Below are 15630 nucleotides of genomic sequence, written 5' to 3'. Positions count from 1 at the left end.
GGAACTCATATTAATAAATAAATCCAATTAAATAATAGGTGAATGGAAGTTTGTTAATTCCAGTTTGGGGAACTGAAATGATATAATTTCACTTTAAAAACTGTAACCTCTTTGTGCAAGTTTTGTAAGTAATTATTAAATTCCCCCAACTTAAATCATTTAAGTAAATCTTAACTTCTTTGCTTGATTTCAATAAACTTAATTCATTTAGATGTTACCAGTTGAAGCACTTCAAATAATTAGAACCTCTTTTCTTGTCTCAGTGTGACAATCAGGAAAGTGCCTTAATCAGGAAGTAACTGTGTTATTTTGATCCAAAATACAAAACAGTGCACTCTACAGTGTAATATAGTGAAACACCATAGATTACAGTGTTTATTTATTCATGTGGTGTTTTTAATTTGTTTTTACTCTGAACCTGATATAAAGTCATATCGCTCTGCGCTGCATCTTGATGTGCTTTCTGAATGACAATAAAGTGAATCTGAAAATATGAGCATTATAAGGCCATGTGTAATATTAAGAATCATCTGAATATATGATCTATATGGTGACATGATCTCAATGGACATAGGATCAATTTACTGTCAAGCTAATTTATTTAACAGAGCAGTACGGTGGTTCCTTTGAGGGTGGTGTAGCTAAAAGGTAGCTGGACAGATTTTCAGAGTGTTCCCACCCCATGTATAGTTATAATTACATATATATTTTGGTTGTGCATGCACACACACTGATGGTTGCAGGTCAAAAGTTCATCTTTAAAGTGATAAGCAATTAAAACTTCTTGCTGACATTACAAAATAGCAGCAAACATATTAAATCATGACAAGCTGCAGTGAGCTTTGCGTATGTGTGTGTGTGTGTGTGTGTGTGTGTGTATGTGTGTGTGTGTGTGTGTGTGTGTGTGTGAGTGTGTGTGTGTGTGTGTGTGCAAGAGAAAAATCCCACATTTTTCTAATGAGACGTTCCACAAGATGTAGCAGTCACCAGAGCTTTAATTTTCACTTTTCCTCGTGATCACTGTAAAACATGACGTCAAGGTGTGAAAAAATACTGAGTACTTAGAAACAGAGCGGCGCAGTGCACAGAGAACCTACATGCACTTTCACTAGAACCAACAGTGTGACGGCATCGGACTCCCACACTGGAACTACAACATCTAGAACATGGACTACAAAATCCACATCTTACCTCACCCCAAAATGCTCTTCCTGTGTTATTGCATGTGTGTCATATAAACAACCATCAGTGAAAAATACTACATTACAAAAGTTTGAATTTTAAAGAAAAATTAACATATAACCTACATAATGAAATAACCCTTTTTTTTTCTTTTGCCATTTTTCCTGTTAGCGAGATAATCCAGTGAAACTTCTTTCCTTCTTTATTTAGGATTTCTGTGATAGAATAATAATAAATACTCAAGTAAAGTGCAGATACTTGAAAATTCTACTTAAGTAACGACGTATTTGTACTTTGTTACTTCCCCCCCTCTCCCTACTGATGTGTCTTAAGTAGTTCTTAGTGGAGCTTTATAGCACAGAGGAATATTGTTGCCTTGCATGAAGAATGTAGATTTATAAAAGCTCTCAAAGATATTAAAATATTAACTGATTAAAGTGTGTATAAGGTTCAATTTGCATTAGTAATGTATGTTGTTGTAGTATTACCAGCTTTTGGGATTATCATGAATTAAAGTTTTACTCTGGATCAGCTGGGATAATTGATGGATGGAGGGAGTGTTATTTCAGACAACTTTTTACTTTTGCTCCTTACATTTTTATACAAATATCTGTACTTTTCTACTCCTTACATTTTCAAAACAGGCTTGTTATTTTAGGTTTAACACATTTGAGGGAAATTTTTATTTCACATCACTGTGCACTTTCAAGCATCAAAACGATTTGAGCCTAAATGGTAGGAACAGTAAGAAAATCCTATTGGTGTATCCATCACTGGGCTTATCACATATAAAGAGATGAATAGTGCTACACTCAGGGGTTAAAGTGGACTGAAACAATCTGGAATGGCATTAGTGGTGTAGATGTCGCAGGTCCTTCAGCATCTAGCTACTGCTACAGAAGAGAAGCGAGCATAAATGGAATAATGTGTTGTGGCAGGTAATTTCAAATGCAACTTTCCAAACTACTCAACAAATATCAGTAAACATACAAACAGTTCACGTGCAGTTTGTCACAGTGTGTCTGCTAGCTAAAGGTCCAGCTGCTCCAGGGAGAGAAAAGAGTGAGAGAGAAGTTCACTCAGAGATGGAGAAAGAGGACAGGAGAGGAAGAAGAGAGGTTAGATTTAAAGGTAAGGACTGCTCAGTGACATCTGATAAACTGGAAATTTAAAGCTTACAAGCTTCATTATTTTTAAATCAAATATTGGATCTGTATTGGATTTATACATTGTCATATTGTGAAATGTCCTGCAAAACAAACTGAGGTACACTAACCTTGTGTTGTTCAAAAGTTGCATGAAAATATTGCAGTTTAGTGCAGGATAAACAGGTCAGTGTGCTGTACTGTGGTAAATTTACAATAAAGCTCTGTGTTGGCCTGGTGCACAGTGGGTGTGGTGTTCATGGTCAGAGTTATAGGTTACATCAAGTGTACCAGACATGAGTTTGAACTTAAGCTGATGATGTTTAGATTCATTCACTGAATTCCACCTTTAGAAGTGTTGTGTGGACCTTTTGATGGCAGTCTAAGCTGTTTCCAGTTCAATCAACACAAATCTACTTGTGGTTTTACTGCAGTACAAGACAAGGTCAAAATTGGGGACCAAAAAGATGTCAATTTGCATCAAAGTGGAGAACAGTGCTGCAGAATTAAAGTGGACCATGGTAAAGGAGATGAGAGCCAGAGTGAAGAGAAGATGATATTTCCGTTCATAACTACTCGGTGACAAGTCTTTAAAATAATGATTCCTTATTTGATCATTCAAAGTAAGAAATCATTTTTACAGCCTTCTCTGTGGTCTCTAATATTTTCCCCATAGGTTTCCATTTATTTTTGGAGTGTGTTCATCCATGGAGTGTGTCTAGCAGTGACTCTGATACAGTGAATGAAAAAAACAAACAAACAGGAACAGCGCCCACTACTCTTGTGAGTTGCTGTGAGTGAGTTTAGGCATGAAAAGGAAAGGCTAATATTACTGAGAAGAGAAACACATGGTCAGTCTTAGTTGGACTCATGACTGAATTTGTGTCTTGTGTTATCTAATGAATAATGTGTTCTGTGATGCTGTTGCTCTGCTGTTGAGAAGCAACACAAACATTTCTGTTATGATTCAGTGATTTCAGTTAATGCACTGGACAGTGAGCACAAGCAAAAACACATCCACTCATCTGTTTCATATGCTCATCTTAAAATAAATTTCTTTCTTTGCATTACATCTCTGAACACACACACACACACACACACACACACACACACACACACACACACATCTGGAGCCATGAAACAGATCAGTCAAATCAGCTTGTTTTAAAAACAGCCTCTCTAACATAATGTCAACACAATATGAAACGCCAACAACATCATAAATCACAGAAGTAGTTGCTTTCTCATACTTTCTTGAACAGTCAGTTTGATAGCTCAGTAGGCAATTGATGTAAACTCACTAGAGCTTATGAACCCACTGCCTAATGAGCTGCCTGCCAATAGATTGTTAGCAAGACTAGGGAGTTCCTTAAATAGACAGGTGCCAACAGACAAAATTTCTACAAGATACAACTGAGCTACTGAGCATAACAACAGAATAAATCAGACTACTGCTGAAGTAATATGAACAACGCTCAGCCCATTCCAGCTGGAACTGGAGGATCAATAATCGATAACACATCTGTTACGTTTGTGGATCTAGTGTACCTAAATACACTTTTTCTCTTTTAAATACACTTTTTCTCTTTTAAATACACTTTTTCTGACACCGTCAAATACATGTGTGAGAGAGCAGCTAGTACCCCAACCAGCACTCCTGAGGAAAAAACACAAATGGAAAAAAGGATGAAAGGTATGTCTCAAGAATGCTATAAGCTCTCTAGGACAGAAAGTAGATGACCACATGGAAGAAGCTGCCTTTCAAATGAAGCGGCACAGTGCTACGTTAGCAGCTATTGCTAAGTTGGTACAGGCCAACTCTGTGGAGCTTAAAGACTGTAATAAGAAAATAATTGACATGGAGAAACAAGCGGATACACTTGTCAAAGAAAATATGTGCTTGAAAGAAGGAGTCCTAAACAGTTGTGGAGCTTCTGTGCAAAATTGCACCTGACTTAGCAACAAAGATGAATAAAGAGGTGGATGTTGTCCATAGAGTTGGTCGAAAGATACATAATAGGAACCAACAAATCACGATTCTATTTGTGAAACGAACATTGAGAGATGACATCTGGAGGTGAACTACAACTTCTCCAGTTTGCAAAGAAGAAGGAATTCGCTTCTCGGAAGGTTTGACCCCAGAAGACTGGAAAGCCAGACAAGCACTGTGGCCAAGAATTGAAAAAGTAAGAAAAGAAGGCAAAGTGGCAGGCTTCAGGGGTCCTTTTGGTTCCATCAAAGGCGGACGCATTATGGAGAACCCTCCAGCTGGGGACTGAGATGGAGCATAAATGATTATGGAAAGGTTGTGGTCTATTCTGTTAAGGGGCCTCTACCTCAAGATTTTTTCCCCACTCTCCTAAACTTCTTCTAACGTGTTCATGTGTTCTACGATCACTTAATTGAACTGTCCTTTAAGTGATCACTGCATTATCAATTCAAAAATAAAAAAGCAAAATACAAGTAGTAAACCTAGTAATTATTGGACATTTAAATCAAAACTTCTTACAAATTTATTTAGGAACTTATCCTAAATATAGCGAATGACAATACTACTAAGAAGGAGAAAAAAACAATGCCTTCTTTTGTAACTTAGAAAAATGTAGACAAGAATATAATGCAATTAATTGTCTTATGATTGATGGAGTGGATTCTTCAGAGCCTAAATGTTCAGAGCCTAGACGAATAACAGAAGTTATGCTGGAAGTGGGGCTGGAAATTTGAGACCCTTGCTCTAGATTGTCAAGTTTGATTGCCAAACGTTTCATTTTTTCTACACAGAAAACAATGCTAGACTCACCTACAGCTGTGTTTACAAACTGATCCCCACAATGAAAAGCTGGCTCCATGCAGCACAGTGCTGAAAATACTCAAAGTCACATGATCCAGTCTTGCATTCTGATTGGTTCTAGGGATATAGACGAGTTTACAGGCAATTGGGAAGTAGAGTTTAGAGGCGTTTGATCGCACACGGATAATTCAGGCTAGGCGGAGGTGATATTTAGTGGGTTATGATGTGAAATCATTTGATTGGCGTATAGTACGTGGAGGATTCCATAAATATCGCTATCTCATTTTTGACAAAGGTGGCATTTAGCAGCTTTTGCATCTGAACTCTTCAAATAGTTGATGTTGTGGTCTTTATTAATACACCAAAGATATGGCACTAAGCTAGGCCTAGCTAGTTATACTTTCATCCATGTAAACCAAACATACAGACCAGGCTTTGATTACATGTTTCTTTCTTTCTGCTTCTAGCCCAGTTTTTGCCCAGCAACAATACCCTAACCCCACCCAGTAGTAGTACATCAGTAGAAGAGGCAAATATAATTCACTGTTTTTACTGATAAATTAATGCTCTATTTTTTCTTGATATGAATTGTGGGGTTGGTATGGAAAAGCAAGTAGGAAAAAAAAGGCTATTTCAAATTTGGCACCAACAGCAGCTAACTCTAAAGACAAGTTCATTTAGCTAATTAGCCTGAGCTCAAACAGAGTCCAGTCAGTTTTTTTCTTACCACTGTGTATACAGATATAGCCACAGGGAGTTCCTCCTTCTCCTGGACTTTCTACTATGAACACGCCCCTTTGACTCAATTGCAGAGTGTCACCAAGAGCTGGTGCTTCACAAAAACTTGACTTGCATAATTTCAAATTGTTCTGATTGCTTTCACGCTTACATGAACATTTTCACCCGCTGAAATATAAATACATAAAGTTTTGAAAATTTAAAAGAGATGGCTGAAACTTTAGGTGTTTAGGGGAGAAGCTGCCAGCTGAAGCAGCTGCAATGTATTAAGGTGAGGTGTATCAGGCCAACAAAAAACTGGATGACTGAATGGATACAAGATGGATGAGTGACTGAGAAGCCTTGAGGGAATTAACAGGAAAGAAATACTGAAAGAGAACAAAATATTCTTGAGCTACATTCATGTCAGAATCTAAAGTCTGCAAGCATTCAGCATTTAGAGCAGATCTGACAGCATAACATCCTCAAGGGTGCAAATTAGAGCCATCATCCTACCTGCTGGTTTAACATTAACAAGCATTAACTTGGGCTTGCCAAGTGGGACTGTACTATGGCTGAAGGCTTCAGACCAAGCATCTGAGGAGGGAACACAAGCAGAACTAGGCAGGTATTTATAGCACATTGTGCTCTTTGTCTGACCTGAAATACCATATCATTAAGACAAAGTACCTGAGGGTTTACACACACTGTAATAAAACACGTTCATAAAGATGCATGTGCACTTGCACAGTTGTCTTTGCACACACCTGTCTTCTTTGAGCAGGAACATCTGGAAAGAAGCTCAACTGTAGGTTAAAAAGAATGAATGAATAAATAAATTCTCCAGTTTGTTTTCACCCTCCATGTCAAATGTCGCATATGTGTGCATGTGAATGTTCATGTCGTTTATAAACTGTGTCACTACCTCTCCTATAGATCATGTTTCCCATGTCAGGAAAAGATTCCAGATGAGAGAAATCCTTTGTTCTATATGCAGTCTGGAAGTATCTTAACCACAGCTGCATAATATCACTACAAAATAAAAGTATTTAATACCACCACATTATATAATGGATCAACACAATGGTTTGAATTCCCTCATCTGTAATCCTCTGTTGCTTGATCACAAATACAACAAAACAACCACACAATATCCCCCCACCACCACCACACCACTGTTTGCCATTCTTGTGACCCCATTAAGCTGAGTCTGTGACTCAGGATACAAGAAGATTTGTTAACCACTGCACCATGGAGCCACTAATGATTGTTCAAATTATTTGTGGAAGAGTGAGCTAAGGGAAACTGTGTAGAGCACTGCAGAAGAAGGGAAATATTAAGCTCCTGGACCATGATGCTTTAAGTGTTCAATCATGTGGGATCCGTGTGCAGCTAAGCACAATTCAAACCTAAAGAATGCTTGTTTAAATTCGAGTTCAAATCAAACATTTTAAAAGGGGGTAAATGTGTCAGGTTGAATATTGTGGAATGTGAACAAAGACCGCATGAGACGTTTTCAGTGTTTAATTTCTAAATTATCTTGCTGTAACAAAAAATCCATCACGACAGTGTCACATGTTCTGTGAGCAGCGCACATAGAATATGTGACACTGTCAAACAGTGAGGCAAAATAGGAAAAACAGTAATGGACGATTCAGGGTTCCAACAGCTGAGGTTTCCAATAAACACTCATTCACACTTAATAAATACTCATATTAAACGAATATGCAGCACTGCTTACCTTCCATTTGTGCAATATCTCTAAAAACATCCTGTCTCAGAGTGATGCTCAAAAGCTAGATCATGGATTTAAAACTTCTAGGCTGGACTATTGTGATTCATTATTATCCAGTGTTTCTAAAATCTCCCTGAAAGCGTTCAGCTGATTCAAAATGCTGCAGCTAGAGTACTGACAGGGACTAGAAAGAGAGAGCAGATTTCTCCCATATTAGCTTTGCTTCATTGGGTACCTGTAAAATCCAGAAACAGATTTCAAATCCTTAACCTCACGTACAAGGTCTTGAATAATCAGGCCCCATCTTATCTTAAAGACCTTATAGTACCATATCACCCAAATAGAGCACTTCACTCTCAGACTGCTGCCTTACTTGTGGTTCCTAGGATACTTAAGAGTAGAATGGGAGGGGTGCCTGGGTGGCTGAGTGGTGAAGCCGGCGACCATATACATACACCGCATTGCGGTGCGGGTGGTGTGGGTTCGGGTCCGGGCCTGTTGCCAACTTGCCTGCGTGTCTTCCCCTGTATCCTTCCCCCATTTCCTGTCTCTCTGCACTGATGATAAAAGCCGCTGTGGCCAAAAATGCAAAAAAAAAAAAAGAGTAGAATGGGAGGCAGAGCCTCCAGCTTTCAGGCCCCTCTTCTGTGGAACCAGCTCCCAGACACCCTCTCTATTTTTAAGATTAGGCTTAAAACTTTCCTTTATGATCATGCTTATAGTTAGGGCTGGATCAGGTGACCCTGAACCCTCCCTTAGTTACACTGCAATAGGCCTAGGCTGCTGGGGGTTCCCATGATGCACTGAGCATTTCTTCTTCACTCACCTCTTTTTACCCACTCTCTAACATTAGGCATGAATTTACTTCAACTCCATGAACACATTCACTGACTGGAAAAATTTCACGTGATTGAAACTGATCTTAAGATTACACAATTTTGAATGTCACTGTGAGAACCAATTTTACCATCAAGCTTTGAAAACAATGGCAACCTAATCTAATGAGTGCTGGCCCACAAGTGGCAGCATTGCTATTTGTGTCCTGTATGTGGTGCCAGTGTACACCATTTTCATCTAAACACTGACCAGCAGCTCCTCCACTTCTTCGCAGTCTTTAGTGCCACAGAATCAGTAATGACTACACACCTACTACACTGTGTTCCTCTGACTCCTCTGTTCTGTTACATTATTATTCTTGTTCAAACATCTCTTCCTTCTCTCTATTACGTCACTTTCCTCCTGTCTTCGCTAGAGTGAGCTCTGGGTTTAGGTCTAAAACTCATTAGTTCCAGTGCCTTATAATCCGTTACAAACAAACAGGCAAACAAGCAAGATTAATGGCAGTTCAGTGGCTGAGAAAAAGGCTGGCTGAGATTTGGGACTACTGCACAGCTTCACATTGGCATGCACTTTCCCAGAGGATAGATAAACACACACACAAACACACACACACACACACACACACACACACACACACACACACACACACACACACACACACACACACACACACACACACCTCTTCCTTAGTTCAACTGTGAGAGGGGCTAACAAACTTGCCGGTTGTTCAGCTTGTCTATCAGTCTTTTTTCCGCCCCCCCCTCTCATTTGTCTATTACTATTAATGAAGGTCTGGTAGGTTGGGGGGAGAAGGCACAGTTGCCATGACAGTGGATGACAAAGACTCGTCTGGCCAGTGCCCACTGCCTAACATTCCAGCATCCAAGCACTACCATTCCTGCCAACTGCAATAACAGTCAGTAGCACACAAAGGCAAACTGGATCCACCCGGTTTACCATGTTAACAATTTAGCAATGAGCTCATCATTCCAACTTCAGTTCTCTGGAGTCAACGGCAGTCTGGACAGTGTATATGTGTGAATGTATGTACTCTGACAAAACGTCTGAGTCTGAGCCCTTCGTGGCTTCAACAGAATCAGAGATGAGCACTAAAACGCTGTCCAATCAGTATAGCCCTGTAGGTTCCTCCACTGGGCATTAAATTTCATTAGACTTGATGTCTTTCTGAAAGTGCACTAACTAAGTTTAAGGAAGTGATTCCTCCACTGTTATCTTCTTTAATGGCATGTGCCAACACAATGCTGAGTACCTACATGAACTTTATTCCCACAGATGTCAGTTATCTTGTTAATAGTGTTACATCCTCACAACTTATGAAAGTTGGCTCCCTCGTATAACTCTATGTGTGCCATAAGCTAAAGAGGAAATGGGGTTGCAATTACTTAGGAGATCTTTGTTTGGCCTGGAAAAATAGCTGGTTACTCTAGGACATCTTAGCATTCAGCCCTGATTAAAGAAAATAAAAACAACCCCAGGTTTCTTTTCGGCAGAGTAGCCAGGCTGACAAAGAGTCAGGACTCTGCTGAATATTCCTTTAACCCTAACTAGCAATGACTTGTATATGAATTTCTTCACAGATAAAATTTCAGTCTGGTACGGTAACCTGACTTTGGCAAATAGGAACAAATTGGACAGGATAGTTAGAACTGCTGGAAAAGTCAATGGTCAACAACAAACTTCATTAGATAAGTTGCATCGTTGTGCTGTCTTAAGGAAAGCCTGGTCCATTTTTGCTGACTGAGAACATGCTCTTTATTCTAATTTTGAATTAGGATGATGTTATAAGATGCCTTTAGCTAGTAAAAAGGTGTATAAATGATCATTTCTGCCAATACAATTAGTATACTGAATAATGATATAGTGATACATTTATCAGTTTTATTGAGGTTTTATACTAGGGAACATGGGAAGCAAAGGAATAATTTACACAGGCTATGGGGAACAGGATGATACAACAAAGAGCGAGGGGAGACGCAGACAATTTATACACAAGGTAATGAGGCGAGGGGCAAAAAAGGTGGGAGACACAGTAGGAACACATCTGGAACTAACTGGGTAATAAGACTGGGGAAGTAAAACTGAACATGTGAGACAAAGGTTACCAAAATAAAAGTGGATATAAATAAACAGAGGAAAATCACAGAGACTCGACAATACATGGGGAACACCGGGGAGGCAGGTTAAACTGAAAGAAGGAATAGCATAAACATAACAGTAACTGGAAGAAAAGGTCAAAACAGAAAAACACAATACCAGCGAAGAAACAACCTGTATTAACTGTTGGATTTAGTACCAAAGACCATTTAACTTTTAAATGAAATAAAGATTGATGTGATAAGTTAATATTTTCCTCATTTTACATTGGTTTTACCACTTGACATGGAAAGTATACCAGTCCATGATTAAGTTTAGCTATTTATTTCTATGTTTAAGAAAGAGCTACAGACTTCTTCCATTCACACCACTCACATCATTCACTCGAACGCGAACAATTGATAGCACTCTGTTATCACCGGGAGATGCTGCCGGAAACGCCATGTTAAAAAAAAGCGCAACTGTGTGTGATTGGGTGAATGAGACTTGAAAGCACGTTGAGTACTCAGCTGAGTAGAAAGGTGCTATGTAAGTACCAGTCAATTTACCATGGATGGCCCATCCCTCAGTGTAGAGCATAAATGCACAATTCTTGCTTTTTTCCTTTCATGACATATGTTTCTTTAGTTCGTGATAAACTGTCTTAAAAATGACCAAGTAATATCACTGTAATATTAAACCACAATTGGGAAGGGCAATGTATCATAACACTATTGTGAGTCACTCTGTTGTTCCCACCCCTAATCTTGTGCAGTAATCTGTGCTCACAATATATGCTATTTCAATATTTAATTTAATTTCTTTAAATTACAGATCAAAATATTTTTTTGCATATGTATTTTATCTAAAGACTCTGTTTTCATTCAACTGACAAAAAAACTGACATCAGGCAAGTAGACACCAAAGTGAGGCTTGCCAAGTGGGACTGTACTATGGCTGAAGGCTTCAGACCAAGCATCTGAGGTGGGAATTGCAGTGTCATAGCTGGAGATGCATCAGTTATAAATTTCTTGCCATTTCTGATTTTTTTTTCAAGAGCTATAGTTGACAGCATAAAAAAAACAAAAAAACTTTTCTTTAATGAAAATTTTTTTTATAATGAAATAATTTATTAAACTTTATAATTTCCCCTAAATTGCAGTAAGTTATAGGATCTCCTCTGTCTTAAACAACGCTGAACTATCTATGGAGACCCGTGATCCTCTCATGAGCAGGTCCATTTTTATGTGAAAACTCATTGCGGTTATGCAGTTTGAAGTCTTAATAATTGGATTTCTATGTAGTTTTGAACTAAACTAAAAACAAAAGCTGTCTGAAGGCAAAGAGATCAAGTTAAAAAAAAATTAAATGTATCCATGTGCAACGTGTTCAGCAGTAATACAAACTTAAAAAACTAATGTGAAAAAATGATCAAAACAATACTGAACTGAAGTGAATTGAATAAAACTTTATTGTTCCACATTGGAAATTTGTCTTGGATAAACAGTGTTACACAGCTGCAAGTCGCATAATAAAAACAGAGAGAAGATAAAAAATAATAATAAAAGTTCATCTTCAATATAAAGCATATTATGATAAATTCAATTCAATTTTATTAATATACTGCCAACTCACAAAAGTCAACAGTCGCCACAACGTGCTTTATATTGCAAGGTAAAGATCCTACTATAGTATAAAGAAACCCCAACAATCTCTGGAGCTTGAAAAAAAGGGCAACTGGACTTCTTTTTGTTTCTTGAAGATGTTTCACATCTCATCCGAAAGGCTTCTTCAGTCCTATGACTGCAACCACTTGGTGACAGTAGGAAGGAAAAACTTCCTTTTAACAGGAAGAAACCTTTGGCAGAAGAAGGCTCAGGGAGGGGCAGTCATCTGCTGAGACCGGTTGGGGGTGAGGGGAAAGAATGGTTAATATATATTCTCCAGGTAGCCAGAATGAGTAGGAGTGGACCTGAATCATTTTAACATGTTTCATCTGCTGCAGACTATACACTGAATGCAAGTTCTTTAGGGGCCCTGTTATGACAAAAGCAGATTTCCTGTGGCTGGCTTTCAGCATTCAACCTCATTTTTCTTTACAATGAAGCTCATAAAGGTATCTTAAACAATGAAAAACATTTACAAGGTGCATTTGTAACAGGTTGGATGAAAAACATGAAATTGTCGTGTTTGGGATTTTGACATTTCTAGTCATCTTGTTGAAGCAAGGTAGGAACAAAAGGCTGCAGGGTACATCAGCACATCAGACTTAGGCATAATGAGATTGTCCATAGCTCAGTTTTATCAGCATAGCCCTCCCCTTAGAGCCTGATGGTGGTTCCTTCTTAAAATCACATGGTACAGACAGGACTGGAGCACTCTCATAATGTCTTCTTTTGGCTGCTTCCTTTAGGGGTCACCATAGTGGATCATCTGCTGCCATCTCACCCTATTCTTAGCATTCTCCTCTGACCACCAACCCTCTGGATCCTTTCCAGCTCAGTTTCTGTCCAATTAAAACAAGTCATTTCCTCCACTCTTTGCTGTATGCTTGGCCTCCCAGCACTCTTGTCTACTTTCTTCATGTCCTTGCCCATCACACTGCTTGTTTTTTCCCAGCCTCTTTCTTTGAATACTTTACTGTACTTCATTCTGCCACCAAGTTTCCTTGTCCTCTTTCCTTTGTCCATAAAATACACCAAATACCTTTTTAGCAGCTTCCCTAACCTCTTCAGCTTTAGCTTAAACAGGGACTATAAAGTAAGAGCATATTTCTCCCATATTGTCTTCTCTTCATTGGCTCCCTGTTATCCAGAATTTAATTTAAAATCCTTCTTCTTACATACAAGGTCTTGAATAATCAGGCCTCACATTATCTTAAATACCTCATAGTACTGTATCACCCCAATAGAGCACTTCGCTCTCAGACTGCTGGCTTACTTGTGGTTCCTAGGATACTTCAGAGTAGAATGGGAGGGGTGCCTGGGTGGCTGAGTGGTGAAGCCGGCGACCATATACATACACCGCGTTGCGGTGCAGGTGGCGTGGGTTCGGGTCCCAGCCCGTTGCCAACTTGCCTGCGTGTCTTCCCCTGTATCCTTCCCCCATTTCCTGTCTCTCTCCACTGATGATAAAAGCTGCTGTGGCCAAAAATGCAAAAAAAAAAAGAGTAGAATGGGAGGCAGAGCCTTCAGCTTTCAGGCCCCTCTTCTGTGGAACCAGCTCCCAGCTTGGATTCAGGAGACAGACAACCTCTCTATTTTTAAGATTAGGCTTAAAACTTTCCTTTTGATCAAACTTATAGTTAGGGCTGGATCAGGTGACCCTGAACCAGCCCTTAGTTATGCTGCAATAGACCTAGGCTACAGGGGGTTCCCATGATGCACTGTTTCTTCTTTACTTGTCACTATGTTCACTTATGTGTCTTTTGTCCTGTCTCACTCCCCTCACCCTCAACCAGGTGCAGCAGATGACTGCCCCTCCCTGAGTCTGGTTCTGTTGGAGGTTTCTTCCTGTTAAAAGGGAGTTTTTCCTTCCCACTGTTTCCAAATGCTTGCTCATAGGGATCGTCTGATTGTTGGGTGTTCTCTGTAATTATTGTAGGGCCTTTAACTCACAATATAAAGTTCCTTGAGTTGACTGTTTTTTGTGATTTGGGCTTTATAAATGAAATGGAATCAAATTAATTTGAATTCCAAACTCATCTGGTAAGACTCTCCTATCACTCAGAACTCCTCCCTGAACTCTGTGCAACATTTTTCTTTCTCCAACTTCCATCATTTAATCCTTGGCTTTCTGCTTGTTGTTCTTGGTTTACCAAGCCATCCTACAGACATAACACAGCCTAACTACATAATGTAATAAGACTAATATATACCACTTATGCAAACCTTGTTACATCTGCTATTGTTGACCATTGTCTCTGCAGGAACACAGATTTCAACCAATCTGCTCAAAAACCAGAGTGGGCCTCTGCAATTGCACCTGTGTGTGTTTTTCCCACCTGTTTCCCCTTCCCTCGTTAGCTCAGTGTATTAAAAGCTTCAGCCTGCCACGGGTCTGTGGTGTTATATGGTTTTATGTTTGTACTCTTTGTCTGCCTGAGTGTTTTCACTGGTTGGAGTTTTGGTTTGGTTTTGTCACTTTGGCATTTCACCTGGTTTCTGTTTGCACTAAATGATTACTGTAATGTATATTCTGTATATTTTGCAATATTGCATTATAGTTATAGTTTTTGTAATATTGTGTTATAGTTTTTATACTTATATCTCTAATCTCTGTATATTTTGTAAGATTGTGTTTTAGTTTTTTATACTTTTTTGTTTTTATGTAAGCACAAAGTACCGCAGCAATTTCCTAATGTTGTGAACCTGTTCACCCATATGGCAATAAAACCTTCTGATTCTGATTCTGATTCTGTTTTGATCTGTCATTTGGACTTTTGACATCACCTAAATAAATGCTCTTTCTTTTGTTCATTAACTCAGTCTTGAAGTCTGCATTTTAGGGTGCAGTGCTACACACTACATAACAGAAACTATTTCTACAAATTTCTACTCTGCATATTTCTTGAATTTCTTGAATGGTATGAGCTAGGGGTGCAACAAAAGATTACTTTGGTAGTCAAATAATCTGTCATTTTTTTTAATCAATTAATCGATTAGTCAATGATTATTTCAATCTTACCTCACCTGTTCAAGCCTGCCCACCTGTAAACATCACCTTGTTGTCTTTTATCACAATCAAAATAATGACCCATAAAAATACAAGTTTGAAACTAATCCAGTGTATTTTAACATTAATGTGACATCACAATATATATCAAATAAACAATGCATATTAAAGTGAATGCAATTTTTATTTTTAAATGAAAATATAATGTGCAAATGAATAAAAATGGCCTCTGTCCAAAAGTGTAAATAAGTCTTCAAATTAAATCAAAAAGTTTTTTCCATCTAAAACAGGTGAAAAGTTTACAGAGATCCACTTCTTACAGAACCTGTGGAACGATCCACTCATGATAAGTTGTTAAATAAATATCATAAAAAGACTCAAGAGTTTGTTGCATTGAAAAATTGCTGCTTTATTTTTTCAATTAAAAATATGGTTTACTTAAATTTTGCAAG

At 38.5% G+C, this 15630-nt stretch overlaps 1 protein-coding gene across 1 annotated transcript in view; it reads right to left on the bottom strand.

The window, feature by feature from the left end:
- The window catches only part of fat3a (FAT atypical cadherin 3a), a 217265-nt gene that overhangs the window by 159345 nt on the left and 42290 nt on the right, over positions 1-15630 (bottom strand).

This window comes from Archocentrus centrarchus, chromosome 13 (assembly GCF_007364275.1).
Source record: "Archocentrus centrarchus isolate MPI-CPG fArcCen1 chromosome 13, fArcCen1, whole genome shotgun sequence".
Classification (NCBI taxonomy): Eukaryota; Metazoa; Chordata; class Actinopteri; order Cichliformes; family Cichlidae; genus Archocentrus; species Archocentrus centrarchus.
This window is presented reverse-complemented; position numbering and strand designations above follow the sequence as displayed.